Raw genomic sequence first — 17,778 nt, forward strand, 5'->3', positions numbered from 1 at the left:
GAAATTTTTACAGCTAAATTGTTGTTAATCGAGCAAAAACCCTGTCTTTGGATGTATAAAAAAGATAAATCTTTTTAAAGCCCACATTACCCTGCCACTGACAACATACATGCATGGTATCAAAGAAAAGAATCGCAGTGAATGACGCCGTTCCGTTCGGTTAACGTGTGCTTTTTTTATTATATTTAGAGTATAATATTTTCACAATCAGAAGCAAGTAAGAACGATCAGCTAGTACTAGCTAGTGGTAGTATAGTCAACCATTTGGACACTTAATTTCACCCCATGAGATTAGCCTCGAGCGCAGCATTGGTTAATGCAAAATACTACTCCATGAGCAAGTAATAACAAGGTATGGTAACGTGCAACAAGCGCCAGCAGCTTCTTCGAAAGGAAGAAAGCCAGCAACTAGCTAGTCAGCTACAAAGAGCAGAGAGCAGCGGCGACGGCGGCGGCGGCGGCAGGAAGTTCCGATGCGCGGCAGTGAGGTGAAGCCGTGGAAGAGCCAAAAGAGCTTGGCGCAGAGGCACATCAACGCCGGCTTCGTCGTCGCCGGTCTCCTCATGCTCCTCACCTACCTCGTCGCTCAGCATTTCGCGGTCGGCGCCCCCCATGGTAATCATATATGAATCCTTCGTTTCACCTCACCATGGTTCTATTTTGTTTTTTTGCAGAAGTTATTTCTCTCCCAAGTTGATGAACTCACCCACAATGAGTGGCTTTCTGAGATTTTGAAGTTTTGAGATATATACGACCTGACGAGGATATGCCTTGTTTTTTTGCAGTTGTCCTTACGGAAGCACAACTTAACATGGATAATGTAAAAGCGCCCGATGAAACAGGTAATCACTCCTGCTGTTGTTATCATATTTGCTTGCTCATTTCTTTCAGATGGAGCATCCAAAGCTCATCGTGACAAGGGAAAAACAAAACGAGCATGGTATAGTTTCGAAGTCAACACATCGGGAACAGTGGATGCTGTCTCCGGCGTAACAATATATACTTGAATGATCATCTGACCTTTGATCGTGGCTAATAAACCTATGGTCCATTTATTAGTACTTGTCAGTTGTCACTAGCTCACTGCTGTGTCTAGAGATTGGCCCAAGATATGGGAGTAGTTGCATGATCGTAGAGTGCATTTCTCATCCTAAAGGCTTGCTCGGAATTATAAGTCGTTCGGGCTTTTCTACATAATAACTTTTATTGTTTAAAACAACAGAATGACTTATAATTTGGAGTAAGGGGTACTTATGAGATGAGAGGATTTAAGATCTGAGACATCACCCTTATGAGGATATATCTTTATTCTTGCTTAATTTGCAGTGGTCATTACAGAGGCACAAAAAATCATGGATAATATCAAAGCTCCCGGTGAAACAGGTGAGCACTCATGTCGTTGTGATTATATTTGTTTTTCTTACTAGTCCATCAAATTATTTTTTAGCATTGACCGGGGTGGTAATTTAGATGGAGATTTTAAGGTGCTGCTTACACTATCCGTCATAATGGCAGAGTGGATAAGTTCTATATAAATTTAGGAGCTCCATTAGATTACTTCTCATGATATCACCATTTATAGATGTAAATTAGCGAGTTATTTTAGATTATGTTTCATAATCACATTTGTGGGTAACTTACATATACCAATTAGGGGTTACTTTATGTTGTTTTTTTTTTTTAATAATGATAGAGGAGTGTAACTTTTAGAAAACCTAATGACATGTTTGGTGCACTTCGATCTCCACACTGCTCAAGCTCTAGCTCCTAGCTCCTCGCTTCTAACCGCTCCAGCTTCTTGAATAAAGCATTTGGTGGTGCTTCAAGCGACGCCAACACTCATGGCATGGTTGGGTGAGTGCTTTGTGGATGAGTAGATCAACCACCCACAAATCAAGCTCGTCTCCCCTCAAATCGAGCTTGGTCGCTTGCGAATCAAGCTCCTACTCCCTCAAATCGAGCTAGGCCACCCGGGAATCAAACTCGACCTCCTTGAATCACTGATCGGCTACCCACGAATCCAAGTCTAGCCCCTCACGTATCGAACTCCTCCTCCTCGGGTCGAGCCTAGCTACCTGCATATCAAGGTCCTCCTGCTCCTTGAAACGAGCTCCTCCCTAGGCTATGGCGTCCCTCACACGCAATGGACTTGCCCTCCGTTATGCCTTCCTTCGTCACTCATCATAGAGAAGGGCGGACCTTGGCACATGGAGAGAGGTGAGGAGTTGTGATGGCTGCCTCTTGACCTAGCATGGCAGGGGAGGAGAGACGGTGAAAGTGATGGTGTGGCAGGGGAGGGGCAACGGCGGAGAGGATGGAAGCTAGAACGAATCAAGGGAGCAGGATTTCTCCACTCCCCACATGTAGTGTAAAATGATTGGATACGATGGAGCGCATCTCGTGAGGGGTAGTAGGAGAAATTGTTGTTTGGCTGGCTTCTTGCGTGGAGTGGAGGATATATAGCATGTGCTACCAAACAGACTCTAGATCTAATGACTATTGCTATCGATGTTAATTAGAGTATGTTGAATTGATGTTCAGGTCAAGATTTATATGCATCTCGTAAGGATAAGATAAACTTTTTATTGGATCTTGCAATTAGTAATATAGCAAAATTTCTCTCAGTTGGAGTATCTAAACCTCATCGTTAAAAGGTAAAAAGAAAATGGTTATAATATCTAAAGCTCATCGTAAAGAAAATGATTGGAGTATAGGATCGAAGTCAACACATGGGAAACAGTGAATACTGTCTCCGATGTAATATTATATTTGATTCATCTGATCTTTGATCTTGTCCAATAAATAAAAACAACAACTAATTTTTTATGTGATAAAGTATTTAGTTTGAGGCAATTTTGCTGGCCGGTTAGCATGAACGAAGAAGGTATGGGCAAGTCGTGTCGATAAATGAAGTTGAAAAACCATGGTGTGAAATCTTTTACTTTCCTTGGCGTACGTGCAACAGAGAATGGCAAGGTGGTGTGTAGCATGGAGGGCCGCTCGGACACCTGCGAAGTCGACGGCGACGTCCGCACCAACGGCACAGCCCTGTCGGTGACACTCGTGCCGGCGAGCCGGTCGGAGCGCCGCGAGTGGATGATCCGGCCGTACTCGCGCAGGTTCGCCAGCCTCAGGAAGGTGACCGTGACGCAGCTGGAGGCCCGGGCCGCCGCGGCGCCGTGCACGGTGACCCACGACATGCCGGCGGTCCTGTTCGCGATTGGCGGGTACGCGGGCAACTACTGGCACGACTACGCCGACATCCTGGTGCCGCTGTTCGTGGCGTCGCGGCGGTACAACGGCGAGATCAAGTTCCTGATCAGCAACATCCAGTTCCAGCCCCGGTGGCTGGTCAAGTACAGCGCGTTCCTGCGGGGGCTGTCCACGCACGATGCGGTGGACATGGACAGCGACGCGCAGGTGCGGTGCTTCCCGCATCGTCACGGTGGGGCTCCGCCTGGACAAGGAGTTCAGCATCGTCCCCGAGCTGGTGCCGGGAGACCGCCGCCTCACCATGGCGGACTTCACCCGGTTCCTGCGCGAGACCTACGCGCTCCCGCGCGGCGCGGTGGCGTCCCGGGAGCAGCCGCCGCCGCACAAGAAGCCGCGGCTGCTGCTGATCCACCGGGGCCACTACCGCCGGATCACGAACGAGGCGGAGGTGGCGCGGGCGGCGGAGGCCGCGGGGTTCGAGGCGGTGGTGGCGGAGCTGGGCGGCGGCGACGCGGGGGAGGCGGAGCAGGCGCGGGTGGTGAACTCGTTCGACGTGGTGCTGGGCGTGCACGGCGCCGGGCTGACGAACGCGGTGTTCCTGCCGCCCGGCGGGGCGCTCATCCAGGTGGTGCCGTACGGGAAGATGGAGCACATCGCGCGGGCGGAGTTCAGCGAGCCCGCCACGGACATGGGGCTCAAGTACCTGGACTACAGCGTGAGCGCGGAGGAGAGCTCGCTGATGGAGACGCTGGGGCCGGAGCACCCGGCGGTGAAGGACCCGGACTCCGTCCACCGCAGCGGCTGGGGCCAGGTCTTCGAGCTCTACCTCGCCAAGCAGAACGTCCGCATCAACGTCACCCGCTTCGCGCCGACGCTGGCGCAGGCGCTCGACCACCTACGCCAGCAGTAGGGGGGCAGGGACGGATACGCCAACGCCATTGCCATTTTTTTTTTTTTTTTGCATATGCTGTAGTACGACAACCATTTCAGTGGTACACTGGTACACGATACTGCTGGAGTACAGTACAATCGCTCACTTGTTCAAGCATTTCCGATTCGTCATGCGTTCTTTTCTAAATGTCTGCACTAGTCTTGACGACGGAGCATAAAAATGCATTTTTGGTCTATTGGTTTGATAGAGCGACAGCCCAGCAGAGTTAAAGGTTGTATGATCTGATGATTCTGATTATTTTCCTTTAATGTTTGTGTCAATATTGGTTACTTGGCTTCGCTGCTGGTTGTTCTCTCTACCTGCACCATAAGCAGGAGCACCGAGCAGTCGAGCACCCATGCCGAACCGCCCTCTAAGGTCAAAGCTACTTCCACGGCCATGCATCCGTCCGCACGGTGACTGGAGACAACAGAATCAATGTATTTCGTCCCTACGTACTCTTCCGGCTCGCCGGATCGGAGCTCGCGTCTCGTCGACGTCGCATCGCCATTGGTGTCCAAGTGTTGTAGGAGTACTACAGTACTGATGATCCAGAAGGCTACCCGGCCATGATCTGCCCTGTTTGTTAGGGGTTTGATTGGCTTATAAGTCATGGCTGAAAGTACCGTTGACTGGTTTGGTGTGAGAGAAAAATATTATTCGTTGGCTGATAAATCATAACTTATAAGTCAGATACGACCGAACAGTCCGGATATCATCGTGATCGTCGCCCCGCCGGTTCACTAAGGTATTAAGGGCTAGCTGCACTACTGAACTACTGATCCAGGCAGAGGAGGTGGAGTGGAGCTCGATGGTGAGGTGACGGTCGAACCGAGCCACCGAAATAACCGGCCAGATCGAACTGTAGCAGAATCAAATGAAAGAAACTGAATTGAAACGAGAGTTCGATCTCCTTTCCAATCCAACAAACTTACGTGTGCTTCGTTGGATGTCAACGCGTCTAAAAAAATCAAAATTAGGCTGCCTAATGTTTACCAATGCAATCGACCCCCCCCCCATTTTTTTTGCCAATTGTCATTTTCATTGTGATTTCTACTAAGTCTGTGAGTGTGATCTGAATAAAAGATGTGTTCAATTCCCTCCGGTAGAGTGTGTGTGTATATATAACTACTACCATGTAGCTGGCTATAAAATAACTTATTCTGTAGCCACTTTAAGTTACGATAATTACTATATTAATTTACGAGATTATAGTAACTCCATACTAAGTGGTTTACTATAACGTTATGGTAAATATCTTCATGTGTTATAGTAACCCAACTATCGTAAATATGTATTGACATTATCGTAAATTAGTATATAAAATTATCGTAAATGGAGGTGGCTACGGAATAACTTATTTTATAGCTAGCTACTGAATATACTCTCTCTATATATTATGGTAAATATCTTCATGTGTTATAGTAACCCAACTATCGTAAATATGTATTGATATTATCGTAAATTAGTATATAAAATTATCGTAAATGGAGGTAGCTATGGAATTACCTATTTGCCATTACCTTATCCTTTCTCACTTATCCGAGACCAAGACGGGAAGCACGCACTGCGATGCTCTCGGTTCCGCTGCTCGGGTCTGCCGCTCGCGCCCCTGACACTGCCTCCGCCGGTCGTCGTGGGTGTCAGGGCGTGGCCACCGTGGGCGTCTCGTGCTGCCTCCACCGGCCACCACGCGGGCCTAGGCACCGCCTCCACCAGCAACCACGGGTGTCTGCGCACTGCAGCGGTGCCTCCGCTAGGCCGCTGGCCACCCCTACACACCGCCTCCGCGTGGACCTGCGCGCTTGCCTCCACTTGATTGGGTGCTGCCCCGTGACTCACAAGTCACAACTATGCATACAGCAGGGCCGAGATGTTACTTCAGTTTCGTCATTGGAATGGAGCAAAACGTGCAGCAATGCAGCGCCGAGCCATTCTAAGATTGTACTATAACAAACTAACAATGATGCAGTAATGCAAAATAAGGTAACGACAGCTATTACGCATGTACGTGTAACAAACGGTCACGATCAAGTGGGGGCAGGGCATGGCCATACCACTCGTTGGCGCGGCAAGCTGCGATGTCGATGGCGGCCATGGCGGCGAGCGTCGCGAGCACCACCATGCGCACCTTGCCCCAGAAGCCGGCGCGGCGTAGGCGGCGGTGGCCGCCAAGGGTGCCAGCTCCAGGGCCACGGCCTCAGCAAGTGCGGCAGCAGACGCTTCGACCGGCGGGCTCGCCACAGAACTCGGTTAGCGCGTGGCTGATCTCCTTCGGGAGCGCCGTGGCGGCCTCAGTGCTATTCACTTTGGCCAGGCACCGCAGGCACGTGTCCTCCTTTGGCGTCCACGCACGAGGAAGCCTCAGGCGAACCACGATGCCCGCCGCGGACCAGCTTGCCTGCTGCTTCAACGCAGGCACTGACAATGCGTGGGTGAGCTCCGGCCCGGCCATGCCTAGGCCACGGCAAACGTCGCGCATGCGATCACTGGTCGGAGGGTATTTTTGACCGAGATAACAGCTCTGTTCCTTCATTCACTACGTGAAAAACGGTTTGTAGCAACGGGACGAATTTTTTGTAGGGGCGGCTGGTGATGGAGCCGCCCCTACAGTGGCGTGATCGGGAGCCCAGACACCAGCCGCCCCTACAAATGGAACAACAGGGGCGGCTGGTGATACGAGCCGCCCCTACAAATGGGTCTGATTTGTAGGAGCGGCTCAATCACCAGCCACTCCCGGTGTTTCTATTTGTAGGGGCGGGTGGTGATTGAGCCACCCCTACAAATGCCCCACAAATAAATACCTCCGATTTGTAGGAGTGGCTCAATCACCAGTCGCCCCTACAAATAACCCACATATAAAACAAACTGCAGCACCTTCTTCCTTCTCGGGTCACTCACTCCAACCCGTGAAAGAAAGGTGGAGTGGCATTGGACACCTCCCAAAAATTGATCTACTAAGGGAGGGAAGGTTTTAGTCTTAAATCCTTTGGTGGAGAGGTTGTAGAAGGTAAGAAAATGTTATTCCACATTTTTTTAAAAGTTTTAATGGTTGGTTAGTGAGTAATTAGAGTTTTATTTTTCTCTCTCTTCTATGGTGCTTGAGCTACTTATAAAGCAAATTAGACCCAAGTTTTGAATGTACTATGGTAAATTAGGGAGGAGAACAAGATTATACTCTTATTTGATCCATGTTTCTTGAATTTAGTGAACAATTAGTTAGTTTTATGGATGTTTCATATGTATGTGGATCTAGATCTAGGCTTTGGTTTTTTTATTAATTTTGTTTTTGTAAATTTATGTTTGATGAAATTGGACTAGGGTTTGTATGAAAGATATTGGGTAAAATATAATTGTTGGTAATTATTGTCTTTGAAATTATTTATTGTAATCAACAAATATGTATTTTAATTATTTATGGATAAATGGGCCATTAATTAATTTTTCTCTACCATGGTGTGTTTGTATGCTTCATGTAATTATATTAGATTTATATTCATATATATTTGAAGTATATACAATTATTCTCAAGTAATTATTAATTTGATTTATTTTTATATATATTTGAATAAGTAGTCCTTTAATGTTTGTTTTGTTGTTGTTATAAAAGATGGAGTACAGGAACTCTTAGATGTATGGTTCGTTAAGGTTCATGGTAGGTTTCCGTGAAGAGGTGGATAAATTTATTAAAGCCACAAAGAAGCATGCAACGACATTGAAAGAGAATAAGGATATAATTATTTGTCCCTGTAAAGATTGCAAGAACCGTATGGCATGGACAGATGTGACTATCATCATATCACATTTGATTATGCGAGGATTTGTTGAGGACTACACAGTGTAGATTCATCATGGTGAAACGGTTATTATTAACGACGAGGATGAGGAGGAATACGACGACGAAACCATAGAATCCCTGTCCCAATATTCAGCAAAGCTTGATGCATAAATGGATTTTGAGTTTGACAATGAACAAGGTGGTGATGCTGGTGGTTGGGATGGTAACGATGAAGGTGGTGTCAATAATGATGGTGGAGCACGTGTCGGGGATGAAGATGATTTAGAGGACATGTTTCGAGCACTTGGACCAGATATTTTTATAAATAGCCCGAAAGGTCTAGAAAATTTGGAAAAGGGTGACAAAAGCATCGAAGGAGACTGTGTATAGGTGTTGAAAAGGATTGTCCGACACATTAGACATTGCTATGTTTTGTGCTTGAGCTACTCATCCTGAAGGCTAAGTACGGCTAGTCAGACTAGTAGTTTCAATGATCTATTGCATCTCCTGTCATGGGTGCTGCCACAACCAAACTCAGTTCCCACCAACATATACCAAGCGAAGAAGGTCATAAGTCCATTGACAATGGGGGTTGACAAAATCCTTGCATGCCCCAACCACTGTATACTTTTTCAGTGGCGAAACGTTCAAGTCACTAGATAAATGTCCCCGGTGTGGGGCCAGCCGGTACAAGAATAAATGACCTTTATAGTGAGGACGAAGCCGGTATGGGGAAAAGAGGAATAAGAAGGGTACAAAAAGGTGGTACAAGAATCTCAGCCCCCAGAGGACACTCTATTAGGCAACGATGCAAAGCAAAGAAGAATTTCTGTCTTGGTAATATGGTACCTGCCAGTGATCGACCGCTTGAGACGTATCTTCCTAAACCCTAAAGAAGCCGCACTCATGACACGGTGGGATGATGAGCGTAAGGTGGATGATGATAAGATTGCACACCTGGCTGATTATAGTCAGTGGCAAAGGTTCGATGAGAAGCACAAAGAATTCAGCGATGACCCAAGGAATGTACGTTTTGGCTTGAGCACCAATGGAATAAATCCCTTCAATGAAAGGATAAGCGACCACAACACTTGGCTAGTGATCTTGACCATGTACAACATCCCAACGTGGTTGTGTCAAAAGAGAATGTACCTTCTCCTCACTATTCTTATTTCTGGCCCTAAACAACCAGACATTGATATAGACGTGTTCCTCTAGCCTTTGATGCAAGAAATAGAGAGGCTATGGAGGCATGGGGAGCCAATGTACGATGCGTTCCGAAAGGAGGACTTCATATGTAGAGCAATAATATTTATTACTATCAATGGGTATACGTACTATACCCACGCAAAGAATAGTAAATATGTAAACCAAAATAGCGGTGTTTGAATAGAGGTTCTCAATGGATTGGGGCAAAAGATCCAATACTTTGGCATCATTGAAGAGATATGGGAACTTGATTATGGAAGGGATATAACGGTGGCCCTATTTCGATACCGCTGGATCAAACAACATCAACTGAACGAGATCGGATTAAGAGTCCTAGACCTCGAGAATCTAGGCTACCAAGATGACCCTTGGGTGCTCGCTTCACGTGTCGCACAAGTTTTCTATATGTCTGACCCACAAAGTAACATTCCTCCGAAGAAGAAGACAAAGCACGTGGTTGCCTCCGGGAAACAGCACATTATTAGAGTTGATGGCGTGGACGATATTGAAGCTTACAATAACTATGATGAGATGCCGCTATTCACAGACTTTTCTAAGAAGATCAGTGTTATGGAAAAGAATCTACCCAAAGACATATTGCCATGAGAACGGAAAGGTGTCAAGGGAAAAGTCGTTACAGCGGGCTAGCTAGTTATTGAACGTCGAGTGTTTGTGTAAGTGTGTGTTTGTAAGACTTCATTTATGCATGCGTGTGAGACTATATATTTATGTATGTGTATAAGACTACGTATTTTTGTATGTGTGTGAGACTACATTTATGCATGTGTGTGAGACTACCCTTTGCAGCATCCAGATGAATCTATTTGAACATCCACTCTATTACTACTAAAACTTTATGAAATCATTTAACACTTTATGAAATGAAGAAATGACCAAAATAAAAGTAGGAGATCTTGACGAGTTATACCACTTTTATATTCATCACCTTTACAGCTGAAATCATTTAGTGTTCGGAAATCATGTTTGAAGCTATCATTTTCTGAAATTCAAAATTTAAATAGTTCAAAATTAGTGACAATGATGATGACTAGACTAAAATGATAGAGCATGATTTTAGAAAATTTTACGAAAAAAACCCATCACATTTGGAGTTAGTATGAGGGAGAAAAACTAGTTACAAGTTTCAGCTACAGATTAAAAAGAGAAATCACACTTGTTCATCATTGAACATCATGGACAGTTGTGATTTTTCTTTTTAATCTCTGGGTAAAATTTGTAACTAGTCTTTCTCTCTCATACTAACTCCAAATGTGATGATTTTTTTCCTAATTTTTTTCTAAAATCATGTCCTATCAAGTTAGTGTGTTGATTTGGTCATTCTTTTCATTTGACAAAGTTTGAGCACTTTAAATTTTTAAATTTAAAAAAATAACAAGTTCAAACGAGATTTTCAACCATTAAATGATTTCAGCTGAAAAGTGATGAATACCAAAGTTGTATAACTCATCAAGATCTATAACTTTTATTTTGATCATTTCTTCATCTGACAAAGCGATAGTAAACATTTTTCACAAATCAACGTGTTTCTAGCATAGTTCATGAAACTGAGTCATATGAGAATTTATGAATAATATTTACTAATACTTTGTCATATAAAGAAGTGATCAAAATAAAAGTTATAGATAGTGATGAGTTCAACAACTTTTATGTTCACGACTTTTATTGTTGAAATCATTTAAGGTTTAAAAATCTTGTTTGAAGTTGCTATTTATTGAAATTTAAAATTTCAACTATTCAAATTTGGTCAAATGAAAATATGATCAAAATAAAAGTTGTACATAGTGATGAGTTCTACAACTTTGGTATTCATGAGTTTTTCATCTGAAATCATTTACTCTTTCAAAATATTATTTCAAGTTGAAATTATTTGAATTTCAAATTTTGAATCGTTCAAACAAAGTCACATGACAAGATGACCAAAATAAAAGTTGTCCATGTTGATGAGTTATGCAACTTTTATGTTTACAATATTTTTATTTTATTTCATTTAATGTCATAAAATTATAGTCGAAGTTTTAAAATTCAAATTTTTAATTTTTGTTTTCTATATTGTTTTGACTACAATTATTTATATATATATTTCTGCATATATAGAATAATAAAAAATATTATATTTATGCATATATACAATTATTTTTATATTACTTTGTGTTTTTGTGATATAAAAAATACATAATTAATAATTTAAAAAATAGAAAATATTTATAGGGGCGGCTAGATCAAGAACTGGGGCGGCTGTATCAGGAACCGCCCCTAGAAATCGTCCTGAGTATAAATATAAGGGCGCACGGGTGAGAATGGGTTGGGCGCTCTCTTCTTCCTCGCGACGCCGTCAGGCTGCCCACTTTTTCTCCCGCGCCCCGCCGCCGCCGCCTCCCGGACCTCTCCCGACGCCCGCGCCCCCTCTCCGCACCCCCTCTCCGCACCTGCGCGCCCCATCTCCACGGTGCCTGCTCGCCCTCTCACCTCGCACGGTAAGCCATGGTGGCTAGGGTTTGAGCGGCACCCCTATCCTACTCGTGCGCCTCCCATCTCCGCTCGCTTCGTCTCCAGATCTCTAATTCGTCATCCTCGCAGAGCACTGCCATGGAGGCTAGGGTTTGAACGCCATTGGTCGCTGCTCCCTACATCTCCAAGCCATCAGTTGCGACCCGCGTCGTGCCACCACCTGCCGCCTGCTTGTTTATTTGGATGAATAGTAAGGTAATGAATTTGTCCAGCACTGGTGAATATTTGATACATGGTATAATTCCTCACTGCTTTGATGTTCTAGTTTTTTATGTATGCCTGTCGACAATAGAAAAATTCATAGTTCAGTTTTTGATTGATTGCATCAGCTATCATGGCTTTTTTCATTGTTCTATTGAGTACAAACCAATTTGGTCTACATCTCTTCCTTTCTGTGTTCGGCTGATCCCACTGCAGTGGCCACAGCTCTCGGTCCCACTGCCATCCAATACCACCCCATTGGTACCCAAATAGGTGATGTCATCATCTCCGCCATTGTTTTCACTGTGCTCAGTTCACCCTTCTGTAGCCCATCAAATACCATCCTTTTAGGTGCTAAGATAGGTGTTGCCTTCTTCTCTGCCACCATTCCCGTTGTGCTCAGCTCTTGCAGCCCTCTTGTTGTTGCTTCTCCCCGCTGTTGTGGTCTGCTCAGTATGTTGCGGTCTGTGAATCCACCTCAAATCATATTTCAGTTGTTTCGGCGAACCATTTTTATGTTGTTAAGTTTTGGTCATGTCATCTAAGGTTTGCAATTTTGGTTATCCTTGTTATTGATGATGTTCTGCAATCCTGTATGTTCCTGTTTTTAGAATAGTATATAGAGTGTACCCAATTTTTTTTAGCAATTTAGATTATCTGTCTGTGGCAAGTTTCTTAAAATGAAATTTATTTTCAGATTATTTTGTTGTGGCATGCTACTCAAATGCTATTGACATTACATTCCACTAGGTTTGCACTATTAATGATAGCATTACATGAAGGGGTGGCAACCGATAAGTGTTCATAAATGACACTTATATGTTTAACCTGCTATGTCAAAATTGATCACTTACCACCTATTGCAATTGATGTGTGCAATTTAGCTAAACACATAGTTCGGTGTGCTAGTGTTAATATTTTTCTGTTCCTGCCTACATCCCTACTACTATTGTCTACTACTTCGACTTCTGTCTTCCCTACTACTTCTGTCTACTACTTCCCTACTACTACTTCTAGTCTTCTGTCTACTACTTCTACTACTTCTATGTTTGGCAGCAGCTGCTCTATTTTTTTGGCAACCAGTAGTTGCCTTTTTTTTGGCAAACTCTCATCTCCTCTCTCCTCTTTTGCTTGCTTTGTTGTGTAGCTACTCTATACTATACTCTGTACTCCTCCTCCTACTTCTACTATAAGCTTTTTTTGCTACTTCTACTACTTCCATACTATTATTGTTTACTACTTCTACTTCTATCTTCCCTACTACTTCTGTCTACTACTTCCCTACTACTACTTCTGGTCTTCTGTCTACTACTTCTACTACTTCTATGTTTGGCAGCAGCTGCTCTATTTTTTTTTGGCAACCAGCAGCTATCTTTTTTTGGCAAACTCTCACCTCCTCCCTCCCTTTTTGCTTGCTTTGTTGTGCAGCTACTCTGTACTATACTCTGTACTCCTCCTACTACTTCTACTATAAGTTCTTTTTGCTACTTCTACTACTTCTACTACTTTCCTACAGCTACTGTTTACTTGCTTCTACTTCTGTCTTCTACCATAAGCTTTTTTTGCTACCTCTACTACTTCCCTACTACTTACTGTTTACTACTTCTTCTTCTATCTTCTATCAACTACTTATACTTCTGTCAACTACTTCTACTACTTCCCTACTGCTATTGTCTACTACTTCTGATTGTCCGATCTGCCTATCAGGTTCAGAAGATATTAAGCATATGATGTTCATGTGTGATCGAGCAAAGTCAGTATGGCAGCTGTTGCTTTTTTTAGGAAGCAGCACCTGCTTTTTTTTGCCAAATCTCCCATCTCCTCTATTTTTGCCACCTTTCCTATCCTCTATGTTTGGGAAGCAGCTGCTGCTTTTTTTACACCTTTTCCTCTCTATGTTTGTTAAGCAGCTATTGCTTTTTTTTTACCAAATCTCCCCTCTCCTCTCCTCTCCTCTCCTCTCCTTTGTTTTTGCCGATGATGAAATTGTCTAAGTCTATATATTATATGGAATATGAGCTGATGATCAAGAACTTGTGAGGAACTTGGCATCATTAGCAGTCGCCCCTACATTACCTTCTCCTCTCTTCTCTGTTATGATGCCTTAATGCTCCAAGTTCAAGATCAGATGATGATTGACATGTTTCTGAGGCCTCTACTACTGCTACTTCTCATTTTTTTTGATATATTGTTGTTTTATAGGACTACTTTAGTTTATAGATCTTTTTTAATTTCTTATACCTTCTCACATACCTAAAGCACACTTTCTTGCATCTATTAGAACAAAGAACGAAATAATGTCGCGGATACCAGACAGTGAAGCCCGATGCCTCGAGCATGATGAGCAGCCAACCTATGAGGAGCAAGCACTAGAGGACCAGCTTACTTAGGAGCTATTCGATAACGAGGTAGAAAAGGATCTAGAAGTGATGCTTACTCAAGAGCAGTGTGACAAGGAGGAAGGGGAGCAGGAGAGGTTACTGAAGGCGAAAGAAGTTGATGAGGAGGAGGAGGAGAACTCAGAAGAGGGATATGTAAGTCATGAGGATCCTTTCCCACGTGAAGCCAGAAGGAGACTAACGGAGGAAGATTTGGACAAGGATTTTGACCTAAACGAGGAGGTAGGGAAAAAGCCTTAGCTTGTAAATTTTGCTAAAGCTTTGGCTGTGTTACCTCTGCTAACACTTTGACATGTCATATATACAGGTCCCTCCTGAAACTCAAAAAAGACGACGTCGACGTCCGTGACATCTCGCTGGACAAGACGAAGTAGAGGAAAGGAGAGCAGAGGCAACAGCCACAGAGACGGATCATGATGCCTCTGCTCCACAACCTCAAGACACAACCACGACTACCAAGCTTAAGAAGAAACGATGGGATAGAAAAGGAAATCTATATCTAGATAAGGCATGCTATGTGATAACGGAGGTCGGGCCAGCAGGGGAGATCCTTGAGCCGAATGAATTAAGAGGACGATTCCGTAATGCGATCGGAGCCCTAATAAGAGATAAATTGAACCCAGCAATCCCTAATTGGAAAGAGGTACTAGAGAACAAAAAGAATGAACTATGGAATAGGCAGCTGAAGCTCAATTTTAGATTTTCGGAGGGTAAGCACGAACTAGTAAAAAAATGCTTTCAGGATGATGGAAGAGTCATTCCGACGTTGGAGGTCAGAGCTCAACACGAAGTATTTCCAAAAGGGGTTAACTCCTTTCAATGAGTTTGGCAAAATAACTCCTAGTCAATAGGAGGAGCTCGTGGCTCAAAAGACTTCACCGGAGGCATTGGAGCTCAATGCTCGTAACACCGAGCTAGCGAAGAGGAACAAACACCACCATCATCTATACCCCGGTGGCTACTATGCCAAGGAAGAGCAGTTTAAGAAGATGGACGAAGAGGCCACAGCTGTTGGGAATATTGATGTGACAAATTTGAAGGTATGCTCAAGGAATTGGATATATGCGAGGAGTACAGAATCATCCGGCGGTAATCTTAAGTTTGATAAGCCAGAGACCCAAGAGGCAGTATCAAGGATACTGAAATATGCTGAAGACAAGGAGAATGGCTCATTCAATCCTTCTAGAGAGAGGGACGAACTTAGCCTTGGCTTGGAAAACAAGGAGCACACAGGCCGCACCAGGGGGCTAGGGAAAAGGATGACCTGGAAGCAAGGATTCGAAGAGGATAGGCACATGTACAAGAAACATGGCAGAGACCGGGAGACTAATCTTGAACTCTAAGTGAAGGCTCTAGTTGCGAAGGCGCTGGAGGAGCAAGGACTGTCTATGGAGCCATAGATATTAGTGACGCCGCCGGGAGAACTGGCATTAGTTGGCAGCCCTCCGAAAGTTCCTAGCAGCCAAGGTTCCACTGCAGCCACAACCCCCGTCGATCGCATATGGGAACCAACTAGTTGCACCTTGGTGTTTCTCAGCGGCCGACAGAACACTGTGATGGAGGTGGCAACGGGTGTGGCACATCCTCCCGGTGGCTTACACCAAAATAATAAGATACCGCCGGACTACACTAGGGTCGAGGTGCATACCGTGAAGCCCGAGTTTATGCAGTGGAGGATAGACTACGCAACTCCCCAGGGGCTGGTGTTATTCAAAGACGTTATGGGGTAGTTCATCCTCTGGCATAAACGGGACATTATATTGACAGCTTCTTCGCCGCCTCCTACTCTCTCAAATTTGGAGCGAGTTGTTGTGGTCGGGGAGATATTTTCACCGTCTCGTGACCACCACATTCCTGAGATGCCACATTCTTCACCGCCTCCTAGCGAGCATGTGCCTGATGAGATGCCACAATCTTCTCTAGCTCATACCGAGCAAGTGCATGATGAGATGCCACAGTCTTCTCAACAAGCACAGCCGATACATGAACAACAAGTGCCTCTTGAAGAAGGTGATGCACAAGAAGATGGGGACGTGCCTGAATGGGAACTTCGAAAGAAGCATTCAATCACCATAAGGCCAGTTTATGTTCCGATGAAAGATGTTTTGTCGGTGTCCAAGTGGTATTCCCATGACCAGTTCAAGCCCGAGAACTAAGTTAAAAAAGTCCCATCATGGGGTTCTAAGGAGGCCGTCACTAGCAAACTCCACCAAATTGCAAAGCAGTATCCAAATGTTGATGCCATCAAATGGTCAAAGGATTGTCCGAAAACATATGAAAGAGGCAAGCCCTTCCTACCAAATCGGAACATCTAGCGCCTACCACTTGAAATGAGAAGGTTCCATGATTGGTACTTGCGTGTTCTCTCAATGAGCATAGACCTCATACAAGCATGCTTCCCCACTGACACATTTGGAAGCCCAGCCAGGAAAATTGTCTTTGACTTCAATGACATGCAGACATGCTTTCACCTGGGAGCAATGGAGATGAATCTAATTCACACATGGTGCCTGTAAATCCTTGTCCTCCCGATATAATATGAATGTAATCTTTGAATTTTGTTGTAACTAACCCACGCCGTGATTTGTAGAATGCAAGTGCACATTGTCAAACAAATGCCAAGTGTGAAAATCGGGTATATAGACCCTCAAGCTATAGCCCAAACAAATTTTGATTATCCTAAACAGTGGAAACTAGATGCCAAAGAGCTAGCTGCTGCAAAGACTCTTTAGAAAAAAGAGCACATCCGTACGGCGAAACTAAGGGAAGAGTCCCTTAAGGTTGCGGCATACATTGCTCTGGCTTTCAAAACTCTCCAACAACACTCTACTATATAGCTACCATATAACTTCGAGTAAGTTCAACTCTATACTTAAAGCTTTGTTCGATATATTTTATTCGATGCAAAAGAGCTTATCTAGTTCTATGATTAAATCCATGCAGCAACCACTGGATTTGTATAGCCGTCGATGTCGGGAGGAGCATGGCATGGCTCTTTGATTCAATAGATAGGGACCCGGTGACATACAAAGACTTCATATCGATTCTCAAGACGTATACATATCGACAATCCTCATTAGCTTATATGTTTGTATACATACTTGTAACGTTCACTTTTGGATACTAACAAGTTGTATTTGCTAAAATAATTCGAACAGAGCATTTAGGTTCTATGTCACTAATCATCGAGGAAGGCATGATCCAGCAAGTAAGGAAAGACTGGTTAGAAAAATACTATGTGTGGTAAGTGTAACTTACTCCTTCAGTACTCCATTACATGGCTATCAAAAGCATTACTTAATATTTTCATATGCAAAACACACAGTGTCCTCAAGTAGAAGTCTGGGAGTGTACATTGTGGATACTATATATGTTCTATGATGAGTAACACCGGTACCTACAGGAGACACCCCTTAAGGGTAAGTTTGAACATATTCACCCGTAGTATAAAAACTTCGTACATGGTATGAAATACTAAACCGAAACTTGTTCTCTTGTAGTGGAAAGAAGAGAAAGGA

The 17,778-nt window shown here is 44.0% G+C and overlaps 1 pseudogene; it reads left to right on the plus strand.

Moving 5' to 3' along the window:
• The first annotated feature begins 473 nt into the window (after positions 1–473).
• Positions 474–4,158, plus strand: LOC136457888 (beta-1,2-xylosyltransferase XYXT1-like; annotated as a pseudogene).
• The last annotated feature ends 13,620 nt before the right edge of the window (positions 4,159–17,778 follow it).

The sequence above is a fragment of the Miscanthus floridulus genome, chromosome 6 (genome assembly GCF_019320115.1).
Source record: "Miscanthus floridulus cultivar M001 chromosome 6, ASM1932011v1, whole genome shotgun sequence".
NCBI lineage: Eukaryota > Viridiplantae > Streptophyta > Magnoliopsida > Poales > Poaceae > Miscanthus > Miscanthus floridulus.